This window comes from Apteryx mantelli, chromosome 6 (assembly GCF_036417845.1).
Source record: "Apteryx mantelli isolate bAptMan1 chromosome 6, bAptMan1.hap1, whole genome shotgun sequence".
NCBI classification, from domain to species: Eukaryota; Metazoa; Chordata; class Aves; order Apterygiformes; family Apterygidae; genus Apteryx; species Apteryx mantelli.
The window spans coordinates 6550024-6573478 of record NC_089983.1 but is presented as its reverse complement, the minus strand read 5'-3'; the positions used below and the strand labels follow the sequence as shown (position 1 = coordinate 6573478).

Sequence of the window (23455 nt, the reverse complement as noted above, 5' to 3'; positions counted from 1 at the left end):
AAAATAACCATGCAGGCACTTAAGAGTTTCCCTTTCTGAAAGGCATCAGAAACTTCACCACGGCAGTATAACTACTGCAGCTCTGCAACATGGGAATAGGGGTTCAGGCTGTAGCTTTTGCTAGATTTTATGCTCAGATGAATCTAGAAGATGGCAGTGCAAGGTTTCTTCTCTACTAAAAAGAGTTGGATAAGAGCCCTGCCTGGCCTCAGCTGAAGAAAGAGAGGGAGGGATGAGTACCAGCAGATGGGCCTTCCCACCACCATCACCAGCCTGCTCCCCCAAAGGTTAAACCCCAGCCAAGAGCATGGTCCCTGCAGGCAGCACATCCACCCTGCACAACAAACAGAGGAGAAGGGGCCAGACTGAGTGCTGGGGAGCTCCAGGGCAGAAATGAGAGGTTTGCCTTGTTCTCTCTACAGCCCTAGGACCCTTGGCTGCCATCACTGCATCATGCAGCCAGGCAGGGTTTGAACTCCCTCTTCCCCTCCACTATCCCCATTTCCCCTCCTGTCACTGTAAAAGGCTGCAACCTCCCCACATATCCAGCACCTGCACACAGATGCAAGTCCATCAGCCCCCATAGGCAGATAGGGGGACAAACCCCTCTGAACAAGAAAACGGATGACATACCATATATATCAGCTGTAGCACGAGGTGGTCACAGCAGCATTGCACAGGGATGCACCAAAAAGAGCACCACAGCTTCCTGCTCAGCCTCACAGCAGGGCCCTACACCACACAGGGCATCATCCAGGCCCACACATTCCCCTGCTGCTCAGCTCAGCAATAGCTGGGGTGTCCCTGGCCCAAGCCAATAGATCACACAGGGAGGCACTTTTAGTAGCTCTCAGACAAAGCTTGCTCAGGCAAAAAAAAGGATTTCCTACCCAGAGTTTCCCCATCACTGCGCTTACTCAGGGCTGGAGATGCAGAAGCAGCCTCCCTGCAAGGCCCTGGCAAGCTGCCCCATACCACAACCCCAGCACCCCAAGTACCAGCAGACCTTCTGATGTCGCCTACCTCATTTCACACACCTCTGCTGTGGGGAAGCAGTACCGAAAAGCCAGCTCCAGCACTCAGCCTGCCTTCCCTGCATACTGAAGACTCAAAAAGCAGGCTGTGCCCATATATTTAAAGACTCTATTGCAACCTGCCTGCAGAGGTGCCCCAAATAAAATCAGCCAATAGAGCTTAATTTTAGCCTATCCTCACTTGTGAGCACTTGGCTCTTTGCGCCTCTAATAGAGCTTGCTTGGTCCTGTGTGCGGAGTTTGGGAATTAAGGGAAACCCAAGGCTCCCACATGGGGTTAGAGTTCCTCCAAAGGCATGCAGGGAGCTATAAAAGCTCACAGATACCCTCTTACTCTATTGCAAGTCCACAGGGAAAACACAAGCTTCTTTATTTATCTGATGGAGAGCATGCACTGCAGCTTGCAATGGACGCACTGGAGAGGAAGGGGTGTTCTTCCTCCATATCACCAAATTCATGAGCTATGATACACTTTGCAGATGTTACAGATGGAAATCTCAGTGAGACAGCTCCATCTGCGTTGCTCTCTCAGGCTGCCAGCTTCCCCTCTGGGTTGGAGGGGACCCCGTGCCGTGCTCCAGTTAAGATGAGGTGCAGCAGCTCTTGTGTGCTGGGCTGGTGGGATCTGTTTTGTTTTGCTGTTTGGGTTTTTAGTGACACTGCTCATCGCGAAAGAGAGAGAACAATCCTTTCCTGACCTGTGTTCCCATCATTCAACTTACTTTATGTTTTACACAGACAGAGGCAATGATTTTAATGTCCCAGTGAAAAAGCTGCCAGAATGAATCAGCCTCAAAGGGCAGACTTCAGTGATGGTTTCTCCTCCTAGGCACAGCCTGGCCAAGGAAAACTGATTCAAGCGCTGCACACGCACACGTGCGTGCGCACCACCACTACCCATTTTTTTCCAACTTTTTAACGAAACATCCTTCAAAACCCAGTTCCTCAAGATGGGAATGGAGGGGAGCCAAATGCATGGGGCATGTAGGTGAGCTTCTCCTGTGGATGTGCTGCTGCGAGAAAGGGAGAAAGGCAGCCCCACACAGAGAAGCCAGCGTGACATGATAGGAAATGAGTGCTCTGAAGCCATCAGAGTCTCTGCAGAGATAAGCTGAGAAAAGCCATGAGCTACATGAGCAGAGCTGACATCTGCCCCATGGGTGGGTACCTAATGAATGGAGACATTGTCCATTTGGGGAAATGAAGTAAAGTTAAAAGATTTCCAAGCTGACACCTTGTAGTCTCCAACAGTATTCCTGTCGGAAACAGCACTGTAAGGCAAATGGACATGGGGGAATAGAAACGCAGCCTTCCCCCAAGCTCCGCAGCATAGTGGGTAAGCAGGCCGGTGCAAAGGGATGCAGAGCTATCAGCTAGCTAGCTCAGCATCTCATCGCTGCATCCCCCTGCCAGGAACTCCCTGCTGCAATTTTCTGCCACCTTACTGAGCTGGAAGAGAAACCAGTGCTCTGTGCAAGCTGCCCCAGGAACGCATTGGGAGCGTCCTCACGGGAGTCTGGTGGGAATCCAGCACAGTCGCATGTCTGCTGAAAAGGCAATGGCACCAGGAGAGAGCATTCCCAGGGCCCACCTGGCCCAGGGGACTCATGAATCCAGTCTCTGCTCAGGTCTGAGCACAGGCAAAGGCTCTCATGTCCCTCAGGATCTGCCGGCACCAGCATGCCCTTCAGCACCAACCCTGTCCAGCAACCTCGGCCGACCCACACCCCTGCTAGAACAGCGCGGGAGTGGGACGGTGCTCAGTGCACCTCTGTCTCCGTGCCATGGAGGCCAACATAGGCGTGCGGGGAAGTGCCAACCCCCCGGCATCACCCCAGAGCGTGCTCCCTCCTCCTCTGCCTCTGCCGCTTCCGCAAACCTAGTTCAGTCAGGCCGTATAAATCCACCCTCCGTAAGCTCACTTGTCATTAGCTCTTCTTTAACTTACCTCCAGCCTCTTTATTAGCTAGCACCTTAAACAGCATCTGGTGACAAGATGGGATTGACGGAGTGGAGCACAAGGAAAGGGGGAGAGGTCCCTTGTCTTCAGTATCATTTCTCTCAGCAAGAGCTCCAAAAAACACTGACATTAAAACACTTGTGAACATCGGCTAATAACTCCCCCCTCCAATTTACCCCCAAAGTCCTTGCAGGCCCATCCTGGGTTTGTTTGGGTAAGCCCATTTCTTTCACACCCCGTGAAGGTGCTTTCCCTTCTTAAGCCTCTCCTCGACTATCAGCCTACTCTACCAAAGATTGAGGAATTTTTCCAGGGAAATGCTCTCTCTTAGCCCTTACCAGCCCGGGGGGGAGCCTCTAGCATCTGCAATGCTTTCTACCAGCTAACACAAGCTTAAAAAAAATTGCCATCTTTGTCAGTTCTTTGCATAGTTTTCATCAACTCCATCAACAAATAAACACCTGCAGTAAATCTAGGGTATAAAACATCACTATCAGGATTTTTATCCATATAGGTATGGGATTGTTTGCTGCCTTCCTAAACATGTAGCCAGGGATGTCCTGTCCCTGCCTTGCTCAGGGCAATCATCTCCTGAATGTGCCTTTCAACAAGGTGAGATATTTGAACCCCTGTCTGTAAGACAGAGATGCTTTTCTCCACCCCCCCCCAACTTTTCAGCCTCTTTCCTTACAATGTGACTGCCCTGCCATGTGGGCACAGCTTGCAGGATTTGCTCTTTCTTTTGGTGTGGGTCACATTTCATTGGGTTGGAGCTCCACAAACAGCCCCATTTGCTTTCTGCGGTCTCTAACTGCCATGGCAAAGCATGCATCACCTGCAAACTGGAGCAGCTCTGGTTTATTAGAGCTCTGAAACCATTGCAGAAAACTCTGAATGAGGGTAGGCCTGGAAGCAGCCTCCCAAAACACACACTCTCCCTGGGATCACTTCGATCTGGCACTTTGCTTGCACTTTGATCCCTCAGTGCAGGCATGGTGGATTTTGCTGTGTTGTATCTTGTCCCATCTTTAGGACATTAGCCATGAAAATGCCTGCCTGCAGCCAGCAAGCAGGAGATCGTGCTCAGGGCCAAAGAAGTATCTCATCCCCATGCACAGTGCAGGAGATGTGCATGAAGTGAAGGTAATGCCCTTGGAGAGGAGGTGCGTCTGCAGGTCCAAAACCTTGTGTGCAGCCATATGGATGCACAGCAAACCTGTGGTCATGATCCACAACCCTGCTGAGCTTCAATCAGCAGGGAACAGGAGGCGAGACACAGCCTCTCTGAAGGCCCTGGTGCATGGGCCACTTGCAGGGCCACCACAGTCCTTATCACAGAGCATCTCTGCGATGTGTGTGCTCTTCCACTGCGTGAGCTCAGGGAGGGCTTTTCACTGAGTACCTGAAATAGATTGTAGCTGCTGGCTTTCTTCTGCCAAGCTTTCGTTCCCTCTCCTTTGGTGAGGGCTTTGCTTGTCACTTTGATTCTTCCTGAGCCCTTGCTCCCCGGAAGCGCTGGCCGCCCGGGGCCACGTGGGCGGCTGCCGGGGTGGCTCGCAGCATGGCAAGGCGCGGCGAGGAAAGCCCTGGGACAGGAGAGGGGCTGGCAGGCCTCAGCGAGAGCAGGCAGAGCACGGGAGAAAGGCAGAGCTGGCCCTGGGGATGGAGGCGGTGCTCACAAATGCCGGCGACCCGTGCAAGAAGTACGTGCCTGCAGCCCCAGGGGGGCTGTGCTGTCCCCTGCCAAGCCACACTTTTGGGGGAAGTTGGGCGCAAACCCACCCGCAGCTTCACCTGGGGTGCAGGAACAGCACGCCGGGGACAGCAGGGCCAGTGCAAAGGGGCCAGGTTTGGAAGGATCTCACAGTCCATGCCTAAGGGTCTGCCCCAACTTGACAGCTAAACGACATGTGCTGCCTTCAGCTGCCACTGACATAAGCACAGATGGATAGGGCTGCACTGCCCTTCACCTTCCCAGTGCCAAAGGGGTGCTGAGTGAGTCCAGGAAGGAGAGAGACAGCCCGATAAAACAGCACGGTCTGTCCCTAACTGAGGAAGCAACCGGTGGAGCAGACCAAGGGCTTGGGAGGCCATACCACCACCAGCATTGGGACTGATTTCAGCAGCAGGGAGAGAGCAAGCCGTGGTCAGTCCCAGGCCACCACTGACATAAGCAGCACAGCGCTAGGGAGGAAATGCAGCCATGGAGCCGGGGTGCATGTGTGTAAGCACACTGTGATCTGGGCCCTGCAGACGGTGGCTGCTGCTCTTCCCGGGAGATGCAGGGCACCGGTTCGTCGTGACGTGCTAGACGCAAGCAGATGGAGCGACCTCAAATCCTCCTGTAAGCCAGGCAAGGGAACTAATCTTTTAGAGGACAAATAGGTTGGCAAAGGGGGAGCTCAGCATTTGGCTTTTTCTCCTTCTTCAAGCAAAAACTGATGGTGCTTTTCAGATGGTTTCAGAGCAATGCTTTTTTTTCCTGTGAACTAAAAGTAATGCTAGCAATGCCTGGTCAGGGCTTTTACTCCTTCTGGGCCTCAAAATGTCACAGTCACTGTCAGCACATTGGAGAAAGACATGCTGCATCCCTTGACCTGCAGATATTCAGCAAGGCCAGGAGCTCCTTAAGAACATCTGATTTCTGACCACTGTTAATCTCGTTTTACCTGGAAGTTCAAGAAGAACACTCTGTGGCGAAAGACGTCTCTGCAGGCTGTTCTGAGAGGATCCTCAGCTTTCTCCTCCTCTTGCTCCAAAGGCTTTTGTGTAACGGTTTCCTTGCTATTTCTTTCTGTTTAGTCAAGTGCCAGCCCAGGAAATGCACCCCAAAGCCAGATCATGGTAACAGTTATCCTATGGGCTCCAAATGCCTACACCAAAACCACGACAATCACATCACACAGACTGGCTCCGCTTGACCCACACAGTCCTATTTTTCATCTGGGGGAACAGACGAAAACAGCACATGTGTGGCTAGATCAAGACGATAACAGGAAAACAGGGCTCTTGGAAGTGAGCCAAGAGGTCTCCAGAGGAGTTGAAGGAAAGGCTGGCCAAACGGCAATGAGCAGACAGGCTTGAGGCAAAGCCCAGAGCTGAGAACAGTTTAGCTCATCACAAGCACTTGGGATCCAGCCCGCTACGCCACGGTGGAGGACTGAGCAAAGCGAGCTGGGGACAGCTGCCACGCTCTGCTCTTCTTGCTGGCAACCCTGCCTGCCACCAGCTTTCAGTGTCTCCCGGAGGGCCCCCACTGCCGTGGCCTGCAGGGCAGGGGTCATGAGACACTACAGATGAAGCACAAACATTCATGCTACAAAGGATAGAAGAGGAAGCTCTGGGGTCTTGTGCCCTGCCATGGGCATCTGAGTTCCTGGCAGAGCTGGTGGAGCTCTGATTGTTTCTCATTTTGAGACAAGCAGATACTGCTTCTAGGTCACAGCAAGCTAAGCAATAAGTGCCCTACACAGGGAGATAAGGCAGATGCTTTTCTACTTGAGGAGAACCACATCTGGCAAGTTTTTAAAACTTCCAGAGCATTCCCCAGCCCATGCCTCTGGCCACAAAGCTCTGCGGTTTTGCTGTACTTGAGAAATCCTTGGTGAGATTAGGAAGCATTAGGAACAGCCCCAGGATAAAAAGTACAGTATATAAAAAAATCCAAAATCCTTTTTTGCCTTTATGGAAGGACAAGGCTTAGGCCCATTAGATCAGGCTATTTTGGGTCATTGGGAGGGGATTTGGAGAGTCAAACATGCTGATGCACTCTCCAAATCATGGAAATTACTAAAAGGATTAGGAGTGATGTAACAAGCTGATTTCAAACCACAGTTATGTACCAGCTCTAATAACACCTAGTCAAGGCATTAGTAGAGCTGAGCTCTAGCTGGAAAAAGTCACTGGCAGATCACTGGGAGACAGCATGTAGCTTTATCACCTGCAGCCAGACCCACCTCATGCCGGTGGAGAGCCACTTTTGAGAAGAACTGGGAGACATTTCTTTCCAAAATACCTGAAAGCGAAGATCAGCCCGAGGATCTAACAGGGGTTTTGGTGCTGCAGGATGTCCAAGCTCGCGCTGGGGTGGCTTTGAAGTGGAGGGCATCGTGACAGAAGGCTCTTTGAGCCTAGTTTTGGGTACACAGCCCAGCCCTGTTCTCTGGGCCATTTGCAAGAAGCAAACCCCACCTGGTTCATTTTCCTTCTGCTCTGGGAGAAATTGAGAACAAGGAAGTCAGCAAATTTGTTGCCTTTCTCCAGTTTTCTTTCTTTCTTTCTTTCTTTCTTTCTTTTTCTTTTTTCTTTCCATCCTTTTTTATCATTGTCCCTCTTCCCTTGCTTAAGGGCTGACAAAATTACTCCTGCCTGCTTGCAAAAGAAAAACAACTTGCCAAATATTGCCAGTTTTGCTCCCAAAACTCTGGGGTGTTTTCTAGCAGTATCAGGGAGAGTTGCTGACGACATGCATTTTAGCTCTCATAATCACTTGAAAGAAGAAGGCTGCAATCCAGAGGACAAGAGCAAGGGCTGAACTGAGACCATATGGATTGGGACATATAGCATTCAGGTACGGTTTGCACCCTAGTCCCCTGAAGGAGGAACACAGGCACCAAATAGTCCAGCAGCTAACTAGCCAGAGTAACCATGGAGGTTGGTAAAGTCCTGGCCAAGGCATGATATGCTTCTGCATGGCACAGCATCCACTACACCATCACGCTGGACCACCACCAAGGACCGTGTTACAGGGACTGAGAGCTGGCTGGCTCCAAAGCAGTGTCACTCAGGGCTGATGTTTGCTCCCCGGAGGGGTCTGCAGGAATGAGCTGAGCACTTGGACCAAAGGGAGATAAAAATGTGAAACCATGAGTGTTAAACACATGGATAATGTCTGTATCGGCAATAAAAGGAGGGAGAACAAAGACAATGGAGCTTACTTGGAAGCCAGACATATAACCGAATCAGTGCGTGCAATGAAATGTCCTGGAAGAGTACGGTATGAGGGCTGAGCTATCAGTCACTCCACCAGGACCACAACCACCAAAGGATGTGCAGTAAAAATAGGCAACTTCAGGTACCTGACTTACCTGTCCTCCACCATGCGCCAAATGTAAGGCAGAGCAGGGCCAGGTGCAAGGTCAGCTTGGAGAAAGAGGTCAGAAAATTCACCAAGAAGCAGCAACTCTTGATTTAATCAGAACTCATTTGGTCACTCACCTTGAGCAACCTGCCCTCACTTTGACATTAGCCCAAGCATTGGACTAGAGACCTCCAGAAGTGCTCCTAACCCAGCTCTCTCTGTGCATCTAGGCAGGAGCGGTGATTGCAAAAAACAGACATCAGAGCATGGGGGTCCCCCACATACAAAATTGCTTTTTCACACTGCAGCTGGTGACAGAGGAACTTGCTCCCACCACATGCTGCAGAGGCCAAAAATATGCTTGGGCTCCAAATGGGCTTACATCCATCCACGGACACTAAACCTAACCATCCAGACATGGTTTGGCTCCTGGGAACGCAGAAACTGGAGATTGCTGCTGGGACCAAGGAAGGAGATTAAGGGAAGGCTTGTGCTATGTGTGCTCCCTGCACCCCTCCCTATGCATATCTGTGATTCTGCTGCCCACTGGCAGAGACAGGGACCAGTACCTTCTCCGTCCATCTACACTGGGTGGAAAATAGAGCTGCTTCGCTAGCTGGAGCCTGGATCTGTTAGACTTTACTGGGCTTGGGTGCTCGGTCCATGTGTGGAGCCGTGCCAGCTGCTGTTATCCCATCAGCAACCCTTCCAACGGCAGAGCCAGCTGTCCTGCCACTGGCTTCACTGCGAACAGAGCTGGGATCCTTGCTGGCAGCGCTTTCCATGGCTCTCATTGAGGAACTAAGCATATATGTGAGGGTTCCCAAAATCCTCTGGAGGAGTAGCACATTTTCCAGATGGGGAAACTGAGTCATGGAGTGGTCCAGACAAGCAAGGCGTATAAAGAGATCATGCCATGTGGATTTTTCATCAGGGACAAAAAAACACAGCATCACCAAAAACCCAGGCCACATTTATGCAAGCCTCCTGCAAAAAAGCCCAGACCTAAAGAGAGGTGAGGTGCTTGCCAGGCCTGTCCTGGACACACAGAGCAGCCCTTCAGTGGGAAAACCTGCTGCTAAAATCCTGGACCCACTCCTCTCCCAGTCTATGCAGTGGGCGCTGCTCATCCATGTGGCATTAACATGCCTCGTGTGAACCCAGGGCAGTCATTTGTAAAGAGCAAATGTTGCGGGGGAGGGATTTTTTTTTTTTCTCTCCAGGAATTAAAAAGGTCATTTCAACACAGTTTCTAGCAAAATGCTGCCACCTGACCTGCAGGGATACCGTGGGATTAAGGAAAGTGCCTCTCCTTTGGCCCTGCACAGCTGGGGTTTATCTCAGACCAGGGCAGGACCATCCTGGCCCAGAATCAGAGGATGCAGGGATGGAGAAGGACTAGGCAGAGTTAACTCACACCAGCACGGCTCTTGCAAAAGCAAGAGATTTTTCCAGGCTGAACACTGCTAGACTCAGAGTTCGGTTTAGCGGAGGACATAAGCAGAGCAGGGCTGATGTTGAACACCAGCGCCTCTCTGAATGCAGAATTCCCACCTACAGATGCAGCACCCACTTCCTGCCAGAGCCATGTCCTAACCATTGCATCTACAGGCGGAGGGAGTGGGAATCATCTGCTCCTGATGGACAAGGATTTAGGCATGGGAAAGGGATGCAGCCAGGGGAAAGAGCAGTGTGTGGAGGAGAGGGCGACCATGCCTGTACATTATTCCTGGGCTAGCAGCTGCCAGCAGCCCAGAGGAGAGGGAATTATCCAAGTATCGAATGTAGGTCACCACTCGAGGGGAGAGGGGAGGCATTTCTAGTGCAGTTCATCTTGGAAATTCAGCTGGCACTTAGCACTGATGTGCCAGGTGGCCTCCCGCCACAGCTTAATGTCATCCAGGAAAGGCAGTGGTGTCGGAGTGGGACCTCCTTGGAGGTGCCAAGGATCCACAGGGCTGTTTTTCTGCACCTCGCCACACACGTACCATCCTTCCCATCAGATGCTTGCACCTGGCCCTGGCCACCCTGCAAGATCCCTCTCTGTGTTTCTGCTTCAGTCCTCTGACGATTGCCTAAAGGCTGCCCAGCTTCACGCACCTCTGGGGACAGAGCCGCCTGGACGGTGCCAGCACAGTGGGCTGGACACCTGGGTTCCTCTGAGAGGACCTGTAGGGAGATCCTGGCTGTGCCAGGTTGTGAAGATGTCCATGCAGGGCAGTGAGGTGGGCGCTCAGGGAAGTGGAAGGAGTGTGTCTTGCTGCAAGGCTAGGGGAGGAAGGAGCAGGGATCCCAATCCTGAGCAGTCTCCAAAATATCCTCCTCCTTCTCTGTTTTTGCTCGTCAGCCAGCCTGTCTCTGTACTCGCTGTCCCCACTAGAGGACCCCTGTGACTGTCTCTGCTCTCTGCTCTGCAAGAGGACATGTCTCAGCTTTAATTTCCCATGGGAGGCTGTCAAGCACAACTTCAAAAGTTCATTTGGAGGAAAAAGCACTGTCTGTGTTCTACGTTGCAGAGATGGTGCAGGTCCCCGGACCCTGCATTTCATTCCTTCTCTCTCATAGCCCCTTCTAAGACCCCAGAGTCCCTGATACAAAGCATCCAAAATAGCCGGATCAGGATGATCTTCCCCAAAGCTATGAGATTTCGGAAACTTAATGATTTTGCCTGCCAGCTTTCAGCATTGCAGCTTGCCAAGCTTTCTCCATGCCGCAGGGTACAGATGCTTTCACAAAATGGCCATGGGCTCCAGGAGCTGGGGCTGTGGAGAGTATCATCTGGACTGCCAAGAGGCCAGCATCATCTTCACAAAGAAGAGTTTCATTTCAGGGATACCATGAGGTCTTATTTCCATAGCTCCCCAAAACATTGGCTTCATGTTATCGATAAAATAAATGTCTTTAAATAGTGAGTCATTTCAATATTTGAACAAAGAACAGAGAATCAGAGAGATTCAGGCTGCAAGGCATCTCTGGAGGTCCCCCGTTCCACCCCTGCCCCAAGGAGAGTAACTCCAGAGCCAGATTAGTTTGCCTGAGGCTTTGCCCAGTGGCAATTATTTCGCCCTGAAAACTCAAACTTTTTTCCCACGTCCCTCAGGTCTTTGCCTGTATGTTGGGGGAGAGGTCTCTTGCGGGAAGTCCCACATATGAGGATGGCTGCAGTGAATGTGATTCTCCCAAAGACATAAAAAAGGGAGGCGAGTTTAGGTTTAGCTATTCAGACCTGCCCATTGCATCCTACTGTACTGGAAATTCAGACAGACCAGTTCAGGGGAGACACACCACTTCCCGAGATGAAGAGATGCAGGGCGGCATGATTACTATGTGCATCTCTTGTGTTTTATTTTGCCCCATAAGCACGCTACTTTTCAGTCTTCAGAGCTCTGCTCCTGCAAGCAGGAAAGACTCGGCAACAGCGCTAGATGGCAACCCCGCATCACAGACTGGCTCCGCAGAGCCCTGCTCCCCCCCAGACAGGGCCAAGACTGGACCAAAAGCGCCTCCGGCTTCAGAAGCTTTTCCCCACCGAAGGAGCCACAGTCCTTGCCAGGGGCCAAACCTTAATTTTCCTTTTCCTGGCATTTACAGAGGCAATGGTGGGTCATGCCTTCCCTGCTCCCCGAGATGTGAATATGTTTCTTCTTAAGTAGAGCCCATCATTGGCACTTTTTCTGCCACGATGATGTTTCTTACTGATGTCTAATGCCTGTGGATGCACTGGCCACTGCGATGCAGCCAGACCAGCCTTGGAGATGAGAAAAGGGAAGGTGACAGGTCATATGGAAGGAAAAAAAAGATAAGAAGGGCACAGAAGCCGGCAGGACTGACATAAGAACTGAAACTCGGATGCCCGGCATACCCCTGCCATTTCCAAAAAAAAGCCCCCAGCCTGTTGCTGGAGAAGCTGTTTCCTCTCCTGCTGGAGCCACTTCCAGCATGGAGAAAGCCCTTTCCCAGGAGCTGGCATGTGCTGGGGCATGGGGACATCCCAGCTCCAGCTGAAAGAACCGGCTGGACACCTGCAGCCTTGGGAAGCACCTGCCTGGCCAGGAGCTGGACCCTGGGGCTGGCGACATGTGTATACCGCAACAGTGTTCAGCTGAAGAGCCAGCCAGCCTGGGGGGTCCCAAGGAGGAGGGAAACCCTGCCCACCAGTATCACACTTTCTATAGGAACTGCCCCAAAGAGTCTGGCCAAAAGGTGCATCTCTGAATATTGGCACTTTTATACCCCATGGGAGTAGGAAAACCAGATGTGTTGTATACAAGAACCACTGCAAAACTCTCATAGTTTGCTGCCAGTGTATAAAAGAGACATTTAAGTGCTAAGTGCCATGTAAGACCAACCTCTCTTCCCTGGACCCCCACAGCCCTTCTCTGCACCTAGCACCAGGGGAATTCACCTGAGCAACGCGATCTGCACCCAGAGCTGTGGGTGTTCTCGGGTGTCCCCTACCCATTTACACAGGATCACCATGACTGCCCTCCTGCCGTCCTGGGACTCTCTGTTACCCCCCAGCACCTTGTCTGCTTCTCAGAGGGACCTGTGGACTCTGGGGAAGGATGCATTTTCCCCACAGCCTTTCACAGGCTAGACTTTAATAATAGTCTCCCGTATAATTAAATAGATGAAGCACTCGTGTTTTATAAAGCAAGAGCATGAGTCAGAGCCTTGAAGTGTTACCCTGACATATATAAAAATGTTAAGTCCTTCCATTTCTCCTTTCATGAGCGCAACAGGCTGCTCTGTCTCTGCACCACCTTTGAAGTGGCTGCGCAACCAGCAGGCTTAACACCCGACAGTGACCTGCAACGAACATCTCCACCTGCAAATCAACCAGCTTCCTAACATTACCTGGGTAGGAGGGGAAGGGACCGAGCGGCCACACACCATCACTCAGCAGTGTGGAGCTCATCCATCCTGGGCTTCCCACCAGCAGGCCCCGACCTGTGCCGGGGAGGGATTTTGCCACTGTCAAGCCCAGCGTCCCCTGGGCCATCCTGGCAGGCCAGGAGCTGCCAAGGGGCTGTAGGTCTTCCCTGCCTCCTTACCCTTGGAGCCGGTCCCCTGGGCAGAGCAACTCGGAGGCACATTTGGTGACGTTAGGAAGTTTGCGGTGCAGCTGACCAGGCAGCTCTTGCCCTGCAGAAAAAAGAGGCATGAGAGTCAGGCTTTGTTGCGGTCAAGCTGGTGTCACTGAAAGCATCTTCTAAATAAAATGCCGCTATGCAATGCAAGGCGCTCTGCTGCCCAGCAGCAACCCCCCCAAATCCTGGAAGGACACCATACTAAGAACAGAGATGCATGCCCACGATGCAGGGGGATCTGGGTTACAGAGCAGGTAAGAGGGGGCAGAGCCCACATTTGCACAAGGCAGGAGGTTTCAAGCAGATAGTCTAAAATGCTTTAACACAGAGGACGCAGCAATCAGACTGTGTGCTGGGACACACTGCTCTGTTGGTGGCCCCGGGCAACCAGCGTTTAGCTGAGAAGACAGGAGTGCTTTTGTCTCTGCTGTCTTGGAGTGTGCCTGGGCAGCGTGGGCTTTGCCTGCAGGCACTGGAGGAGCAGGGACACATCTCACCTTGGCACTGGACTGTCCTGGCACCCGTAGGGGCAGAAAGGGGTGCATGCCCACAGAGGCTGAGAGCGAGCTTAAAATGCCTTCCATGACTGCTTTCATCATTTGCGGGAGGAAATACCCACAGCCTGGTGCTAGTCAGCAAGGATTGGCGAAAAGGCCTGCGTGCACTGCAAAAACACCTTTCATCTGTTTGCTCCATTGTGGCAGTTTCAATCACTGATGAAGAGGATCCGACCACTCAACCGATGGCAGAGACTAGCAGACCCTGCTCGGAGACGGGGAGAGGTGCAGGGAAGGGGCATCAGCCTGTCTAAGGACCATGTTATTAAAACCCTCTTGGCCACGGTGACACGGAGCTCCCTGCCCCATCAGGGCTCGTTACTGGCATCTCAGAGGATGGGACAGTCCCTCAGGGTTTCATCTAAAATGAGAGGCGGCTGCTTTGTTCCCCCCTTCCCCCCGAGCGCGGGACCACCCTGGGACAGGCGCAGAGACTTTCCTGGCCCCAGCCCCAAGAACCCGGCCCTGGCTTTGGGGTGCCCCTGCTTGGGGCAGGGGTGGGGGCAGAGACCTCTGGCGGTGCCCCCAGCCTGGGGCAATCTGCAGGACTGTGTTTCCATGAGTGAGGCTTGTGTCTGCATGCTGGGGGTTTCATTACTCCAGGGAAAGATGAGCTGTTAGCTATTCCCAGCTTTACTGGAAGAAACCACAACTGCAGCTCTTCCTGATGTGTGCTTCCACAATTAAACTAACGTCTAACAGAGACCCCCCCAGAGACTTATCATTGGTTAGCTTCTCTCTAATTTAATATTATGCCATCAGATTCAAATCAAGCAGGTTAATATCAAATTATCAGGTTCGTTTGAAATGATCCTCCTATGAGCATCATCTAATAATCTGTGGAAAGGGCCCATCTTACTTAACGGCAGTTGAGATTTCAAGTTGTACCAGTCACTGGCCACTTTTGAACACTTATGGGGGAACGGCAAACTGTGCAAGTAGAAAAGACGCACGTAACAGTAAGAAACTTCTGCTAATTATTCACTCCCCCTCTACAAGCAGCAGCCTAACTGACAATATTAGAAATAAGCAGAGTCTTCAATAATGTCCATGTGCAGCAACATAGTGCTCATGTTTCCTAGTGCAGTGGTTAAGTTAATATTTTTAAACAGCTTTTAAGAAAAGCCCAACTTTTGGGGGTGTTGAAGAAGTGAGAACAGATGGGAAACCACCTTTTAAGCCAAATAGCATTCATCAGCATCAAATACACACACCCCACAGTTATAGGGTTAGCCCCACACCTTCTCAGGGAAGCAAACTGAAACCACATGCCAAAAGTCTCTGTTGCTGCCAGTCTCACAGCCTCAAGCAAAAACAACTCAGGCCTGAAAAATTTATGATTTTCGAGTCACTGCTGCTATTTTGCTTTAGTTTTTGAGGCCTTCAGCATGTCTATGGGTTGCACTTTCAAACCTGGCTTGAAGGACCCTGGGAAACATATGGGCTGCTTTGATGCCCTGCAGCAAGAAGCTCGATTTTGAGCACCCTGAGCCTGGGGGTCTAATTGATGGGGCTCCATCGTCCGTGTCCCTGCCTCGCACATCAACAGGTTGTATAATAATAACAGACAGGCAGAGCTGCTCAGGCCACAGTAAAACCAGAGGATGAATAGCTTTTTGTGCAACCAAATGTGCTGAGTTTGTTGCAGGAGTAATCAGAAGCTCACAAGGCCCACGGCCTGCAGTGTGCGGGCAAAGCCCCTACAAATCCCAGCAGCTTCACCAACTGGAGAGAGACCAAATGCTGGTGCATTATTTATTATTCCTGCTGCTAAAAGCTTTATTCACTCAACCAGAGAGATGCAGCAGTACCCTGTAATTCAGGCAGCCGTGCTCATGGGCAATGCATAGACTGCCAGGGCTTTTGCAAACTAATGCCTAATCACAGGAGCTGGGATGTACAAGGACCTGGCCATAAATTGGTCATTAGTGTCATAAACAGAGCTCTATTTGAAAGTCTCCATTTCAATAGATGCTACCCAGCATCTCAGATCTCTTACAAAAAGCCTGTGGTGGTCAGGACGGCTCTGGTCCACACCCTTTCCAGCCCAGCGCAGCAGGGCTTTGCTGGAGGTGCTCAAAGGTAACACCAGTGCTTGGCCACCAGATGCCCTACGCAGCGGGTCCCATGCCATAGGCATGGTGCCCAAATCACAGATGGGCACTGCTTGTCGCAAGGTCTTGAGCATCACTGTGCCCTTTGAGAAATGCTGTGAGACAACGGGGTGAGATGAAGTTCTTGCGCACCAGCTCATTGCATCACACCACCCTAGGATGGCTCTTCCTGTGCAAGCTGACAACAAGGAGCATTGTATAGCTGTGTATTCTCCGCTAAGAAGTGCAAAGCTTTCCAGGTGCCACGGGTCAGATTTCTCTCCCCAGGCTTGCCTTGCAAATTATGGCTTTCCTGAGCCCGTGTGAAATCAGAGGAGGGAGGAAACCAGATAATTCACCAGAGTGCCTGAGCTCCCCTGGGTGTTTGGGAAGCAGATGTCCCACGTAGCACTTAGCAGGAGCATACCAGGAGTCCCAGCTGGGACAGAGGGGGCCATAAGGTGGCCAGACTGGGGAGGGCGCAGAGTAACCAGGCACTACAAAAAGTGGGAATGGCCCTAAGGGACCCATGGTGCCCAGAAGACACTTCGATAGAGCAATTCACTTGACCAGGCAGAAGGGATGGGGACTCACTCCAGCAACTGCCATGTGACACAAAGACTTCTCCCACAGGGATGGTTCCAACAGCCCCTCGGATTCAAATCACATCTCCAAGGGGATACAGACTTCCCTCCGGATTTGCCACGTGAAGCCATGGTGCCTGTCTCATCTGGAGTGGCAGTGGCCTCCTGGGACACAGATGTAGACCCAGGTGGGTCCTCGCAGGACCGTGTGCCAGGACATGCATGCAGGCTCTTCAGCAGCACCCAACACCAATGCCAGAATTTCTCCGCTCTGTGTGGAGAGGCCTTGGAGCATGTCAGACAACAGGGCTTGGGGGCTGAAAGGTATCAAGTCAGGCATTCCTGCTGGGCAAACAGCCTCAAGAAATGTTCCAGGAGGTGGCTGGAGCCTCCCTGGTGGCTTGGAGGAATGACGACTGCCCAATGCCCCTCATTAAAAATCAGGATACCTGCAGCTTCAACCAGCCAGCCACAAGGAGCATGGACTCAGGGATATGCTAGCTTAGTATGAGAGGAGCTGGTCTTCCTCTTCCCAAGGGGTTTAGCAGCCATTCAGCTGGGCTCTCACCACATTTAGGAGAATCAAGATTTTGCTTTTAGGCCCCTTTACTTATCCTGGCCAGATCGAGCCAGCAGTCCTTTAGGGAGGGACACTGGTGCCTCTGCCTGAGTCTGGTGAGCAGGGCTGAGGGTGGATGTTTCCCCAGTGCCTAACACTGGCACATCCCTGGCAGCTTGGGCTGACGGATGGCGCCATAGTGCTGCCTCTGTGAAAGAGGAAGGGACCCTGCAGACAGGCATCACAGCCTAAATCCCTTAAGAACAATGTCCTTCTAGTACCCAGGGCATCTGATGAGCAGCAATGTTTCCTAAATGGGCATGGCACTGTTGGGCCAGCAGACCAGGACCCTGCAAGCACTTGAATTTTCAGGAAACCTTCACCTTGTGCAGGGAAATTGGAATAACAGGTTTTTTTCCTTCATGGCAGGGGAGCATGAGTCATCCTGAAGTGTCTGCCCTTGAAATGGAGCCAAGGCATAAAAGCTTTTACTGAACCCAGATGCAAAGCAGCCATCAATAGGATATCAGATCTTGGAGGTTCATTGCCTGAGTGCTCCTCCAGGATTAACCCCTTCCTGGGAGACAGCAGCTGGCTCTCCAGAAAGGCACTGCTGTCACACATGGACCCTCCTCCTTCAGTCACCATCGGGATTACAAACTGTGGAGACCCTGCACACTTGCCACCTGCAGCTCGGAGAGCTGGGGAGGGCAAGGCCAGGTAGCAAACACCGTGCTGCCCCCAGGGGTGTCCAGTGATCGGCCTGGAAAGAGCCTGATGTCAAATAAAATGGGGATGGAAACATATCCTTCCAGCTCAGGAATGAGATTTCTGTCTTGCAGGTGGTTCTCTGACCTGGGAATAGGACCATCTTCTTTACATGCGATGTTGTGAGGGGGATGAGTCCTGCCTGCTGGGGTAGCAGTGCCCCTGGCCCAGGCTGGCCTGCCTCAGGAGAGACTGTTTGTGCTGGAGGATCTCAAAGAGCAGCTCCTGTCTGTCATTTGAAATGTGTTTTGCATTTCAACTGGTGTAAAGTCTTGCTGGTTTTAGCAGGGAGACGTCAGGGATCTCTTTACACAAAGGTGTCATGACAAATCCTGCCCAGGAAACCTGTCAAAGGTTCTCATGGGAACATGGATAAATCCTAAACCTCACTGCCATCCCCAGAAATTACCACAACTGGGCACATTAGGGAGCAGAGACATAGTCAGGAGTTGAGCTTCCATATTCCCACCAGGGGGATGAAGAAGAAATCCCACCAGCTTGCTGCTACATGGTCTGCAGGCTCTCATCCTCTGAGCTTCTTTTACTGTTGCAGGGAAGGTTCTGCCTCTGCTCCTATCCCCAGGCCTATCTGAAACCCCTCAAATGCTGGGTTTCTCACAAATGCAGAGTGCTGCTGGGTGCGCCTGCATGTGCAGGCAGAGCTCACAGCCCTGGCTGTGCTGACGGCAAGGCGTTCCACCTCTGCTCGCAGCATAGCTCACGGCCCACACAGACTTCAAAAGGGGAAATGCACTTGCAAGGTGACCAAAACCACTTCTGCAATGCTGGACATTTGGAAGAAGAAACATAAAAATCAAGTGGAAAATTCAAAGGGCTCCATTTTGCCATTTCCTAAGAAAAATATTTGGCTCCTTCATTCCCAAGTGCCTTTTTCATTTAGAAAATCACCAACTGTCCAAAGTTCCTGTAAATCCTTTAAAAGAGGAGCAAGTAAACCAGACATCACACTTTGTGCTGGCTCAAACCAATTATTTCATTGGATCCAGAGTGAGAAATTGTCATTCTTTCTTTTCCCAGGGCGCAAGCCAACCAAACAACCAACTTGCATTGCATTCAGCTCCAAGGTAAGTCCTTGCAGGAAAACTCTAGGTCCACCTGAGAGGGGAAATCTTGTTGGATGCCTCTTCCTCCCAGTGCTGAGCCCAGGACTGAGGTGAGCAACTTCCACCCACATGTCCATCCTTCCTGCAGCCCTCCCTTTCCACCGCAGCAAAATGTGGGCCTCTTACATGCGCATGTAGGAGGGAGAAAATTCCCCCAGAGAGTCTACAAGCCTCGGGGCATCCTTTTCCTGGTACTGTCCGCCCTGGCATGGGAAGCAGGATGAGAGTTCGCAGGACACCTTGCTGGCAGACTGTTGATGATGCCCAGCACTGGTCTGTTCTTTCTCAGTCACGTACCATGGATATCAGGCCCAGCCACCTCCCAGTGGTATTTGGGAAGGGCTGCCAGGCCACTTGGCGCAGTCTGGATGGCTGGGGAGCAGTTTGCAGGTTGGTCAAAACCTCAGCAGAGGGAGGCATCCTGGGCACCACTGTCTGGCCAAAGGGCACCTCCATATTGATTGGTGTGGTGAGTCTTAACAGGTTAACCCCAAAAATCAGGGGGAAATTGCCCACTGGGATTATCAGGAGGAAAATCCTATGACAACTTGCTCCTTCTTAGAAAGAAAACATACTTCCGCGAGGAAGTTCAAAGGAGTGACTCTGGGCGTTAAAAAGTGTTCACCTTCTCTGAATTTTTCCACAGATCAAAAAAGTGTTAAAACCCAGCTTGCATGCAAATGTCATGAAAAGTTGACCTATTTTTGCAGCATTGGAAGTCTTTGTGGGACCATGGTTTGGCACAGGCCTGAAGTCGCTGCCGTGCTGGTGGGAGCCAAGGTTGCCCTGGGGCAGGGAAACAGAAGGCGCTGCACCTCCGAGATGCCCCAAGTCCCTTCCCCAGGAAACGTTGCTGTGTCTCCATGCTGCGCTGTTGTGCAAGGCACATGTTGGCATGATATGGGGCTGTGAAGCCAGGGCTTGGAGCAAAGGGCCCACTCAGGGGACAGAAGGATGCCCTTCAACCTTGTCTCCTGCATTTCTGTGGCCCTGCTGCCAGCCCATGCCATGCTCTGCAGAGGGGCTGTAAGAGCAAGGAGGGACCAGAGAGGACCAGACTTGGGGAGCAGCATCTAGAAAGCTGTGCAAAGCACCTGGCCGAGTGAACAGGGAGGGGACTCCCTCACAGAGTGGGCGTTTAATTCATCAGTCCAGTTAGCAGAGTGAAGCATCGTTTCCGGCACAGCGACGAAGCCAAGAGGAAACAATTCCATTAATGCACTCCGCGCAGGGCGGCTGCTGGGCTGGAGCGTGCCAGCAGCAAGGGCTGTGCCGAGCATCTGTCAGCAGCCTGACTCATGCTTCCAGCCTGTCCCCGTGGGGATTTCAGGGAAGTGTCCCCTTCCTGCATGGCAGGAGCCAGGGCACAGAGGGCAGCTTGGCATGGTGTGGCAGCCAGGGAGAGATGTCGCAGTGCACAAGGACTTATTAGGCAATCCCCCAATATACCCGCACAACGTCCCCGGGGCAGGCACATGAACCAGGCTGGGAGTGAGCTTGAGCCCTGACACAAGCACACGCCCTCTCAGGGCCATTGCCAAGAAAATGGAAATGAGCCGGGGACTTTTGCACCTGCTGTGATTTTACACACAAGGCACAGACCTGCGTTTGAGATGCCCGTTGACTTGATGTGTTTGCCCACAGCACCCTTACAGAGCCCTAAGGCACCCAGAGGTGCAGTCCTCTCTCAGCCCAGGTAGCACGGGGGGGGGCAAGTGTTGCTAGACCCACCCTGGTGGGATTTGGCACTGATTTAGGTGCCCATGCTGGACTTCCTTGATTTGAGAGACAGAGCTACACCTCCCAGGCCATCATTTAAAACAGGTTCAGGTATGGGTTCCCTGTTACATCCTCCTGGAGACTGCAGTGGAAATGCTCCTAAAAAGCACGGACTGGGTTGCAGGGATTTTGGGTGCCTTCCTCACCCCCCTGCCCATGGGGATCTCCATCCTTGGGCAGTGCCAGTCAACTTGTTTACAACCAGAGCTGGTCTGCACTAGGAGCTGCTATCCATCCCCTCCATCCTTGGGGACCCATCTGCTTCCCCTGACACACACACATACACCAGACCCTGGTGCAGAGCAGCATCTGCTGCATCTCCCACTGGGACCAGCCAGTACGTACCTCCTGCATCCCTCCCCCAGGAAGCAAGCATGGCAGAGGGGATTCCCCTTGACTCCACAGGACCTGGAGATGGTCTCTCCTCACCTGGGGATGGAGAGCGCACACCCTCCGGGGCCTGACACTGGCTGCAGACCTGGAAAGCCCAGGACGCCTGCCCCTTGTCCACAAGACTCCAACTTCGCTCTACGTCCCTGGGATCACAGATGGGCAGATGTGGGAATCCCTGGGGGCATCACAGCCCAGATCTACCCCTCTGCATGGACAGGCTGTGCCCCAGGATGGCCAGGGCTGGGGGGAGGATGCCCTGTGATGCTAGGACTCTGTGCCATTCCCGGGGGGGCATGCATCATCTGCACAAGGGTGGGGACGCTCTGCAGCAAAACAGCTGCTGGAGGAGGTTGCACAGGGCTGAACAACTATGGGGAGCACTGCATGGCCTCAAGGATCCCTGCAGCTCCCATCACCATCATCCCATGGGAGAGGTCAGCAAGGCCTTATCTAGACCCTGGAGGGCTCACCAGCAGGGTCTAGACAGTGAATGCTGCCAAGCTGCCCCAGGCAGTGATGCCCAAATAAACACATCACTCCATACCTGACTCCTGGTCCTAGGGAGAGGCGACAAGCTCTGGTGGAGAGCAGGCAGCCACCACAGTGCAGGGTACCTCTGTGCTCCCTCTGGAGTATGCATTGAAAAGCCAGCCAAATTTGGGAAGGACAGGAAGGCCCCAGGGGTGGGGAGATGTGCTCCCAGGAGATAACTTGCTCAGCCGTGAGGGAAGCTTGCAGATGTGTGCTCCAAAAAAAAAATAAAGGCTTGGGCCTCTTTCCTCCCTCCTCACTGAGGTCAGGGCTGCGTTCACCCTCGCTGGAAGCGATTTGTGATGAACAGCTTGGTGGGCACTTGGAGAGCAGCACACCCTGCCCTGGGGCTCAGAAACAACCACCAAACGGACATGTTGCAAGAGCATCCTGCACGGAGCCATCTCCCTCCAGCCAGAAGGGACCTGGGGGAGACCCGCACCTGAAAGCCACCACCCAAAAGCCAGTGCACAGGGCTCGCCTGTGCAGCACCCCTGCTGTCCCCCATCCTCACCCATCACAGGACCCATGTCTCTCCCTGCAACAGCAGGCAGGGGGACTTTGCACATGCCACCCCAGACCTGCCAGGCCTGGGAACCCTGTCTTTTCCTCCAGGGACAAAGAGACAGCACTTTGCACCTTGGTTCCTTAGAGGCCAACCCTTGCCAAGCAAAGCAGCAACTTAGGATGGGAGTCGGGGCAGAAAACTCAGCAGTCCCTGCCTTGCAAAGCCACACACCCAGGGAGGTGGCATAACACAGCAGCGAGGTCAAGGCTCCTTTTGGGCCGGGGACAAGAGAAACCTCATCATCTGGAGTAACTGCCCAGGATTTTAGAAAGAGATGGGACTGGCTTCTTAAGCAACCCGTCGCGGTGGCAGCTGCTTCTGTCTGACTCATGAGCTGTTTCCCGATGCTGTGCAGGATTGATGCTGCACAGGGACCTGAAGCAAAACATGGTTTGCATCCACTCTCTTCCCGAGGTCCCTCAGCAGGGCGCAACCCCACACGGGAGATATGCTGTGCCGCTCGCAGGCATTTTCATGCTGCAAAGTGACCCTGGCCCCAGTGACAGGTCCTGGCCAGCTTGGGCGGACCAGCACACATCTGAAGTGGGTGCGATGGCAGGGCACGGCCGTCCCGTGCAGGAACAGCACCCACCCATGCAACACCAGACCTGCCCCTCCACAGGTGTGAGAGCTGGGGAAGGGGACACGCCAGGCGGACGGAGCCCACTGAGAGTCCGACGAAGAGAACAAAGCCCCGGGAAAGGAAAAATCCTACCTGTCCCGCAGACGGATGGCTGGATGGACGGAGTGACAGACGCCGGGGCTCTGAAGAGGTGGGGAGGGATCAGGGCTGGTCCAGGCAGGGGAAGGTTCGTCTGGGAGGAGGGAGAGGGGTGAGTGAGGAAAGAACAGGGAGAGTTTGGGGAAGGGGCCGGGGAGGGGAGGGGGAACGCGTCTCCTCGGCGCAGCAGGGCTTGCTCCGAATGAGCCAGCAGCCAGAGGCGAGCCGATGCTCCCTGCCCTGGATCCCGCAGGCCCTGCCCACCCCGCCGTGCAGAGCCCACCCCATCCTCCAGTCTTTCCCATCCCGGCGTGCAGGGCACAGGCACAGCCCGCCGTGCCGGAGCCAACACACGGCCCCAAGCCGGAGCCAATCCCCAGCGGCCAGGGTACCCTGCAGGGACAGCAACAAGCAGCCGAACGGGGGCCGAGGGCCGGGAGCCAGGAAGGGACCACAGCGAAGCTGGTTCTCGGGGCAGCGTGTGGGTCTGCAGGGATGCTCGCCCTGTCTGAGCTGTGCCATGGGAATCAGGGGCACCCCATGCTGTGAGCACCCCATCCTCTTTGCACAACATCATCTGCCATGCTGGTCCTGCTCTGCTGGGTGCTATCGTG

The 23455-nt window shown here is 53.0% G+C and overlaps 1 protein-coding gene across 9 annotated transcripts in view; it reads right to left on the bottom strand.

Moving 5' to 3' along the window:
* PCBP3 (poly(rC) binding protein 3) overlaps window positions 1-23005 on the bottom strand; it is a 95387-nt gene extending 72382 nt beyond the window's left edge. For all 9 annotated transcript variants that reach the window (XM_067298486.1, XM_067298476.1, XM_067298482.1 and 6 more), the window contains exons 1-2: window positions 22836-23005; window positions 13129-13219 (exon numbers count right to left, since the gene is read on the bottom strand). The gene's annotated coding sequence lies outside the window, so the exon portion shown is untranslated. The remainder of the gene's footprint in view (window positions 1-13128; window positions 13220-22835) is intronic.
* Between the last annotated feature and the right edge of the window lie 450 nt (window positions 23006-23455).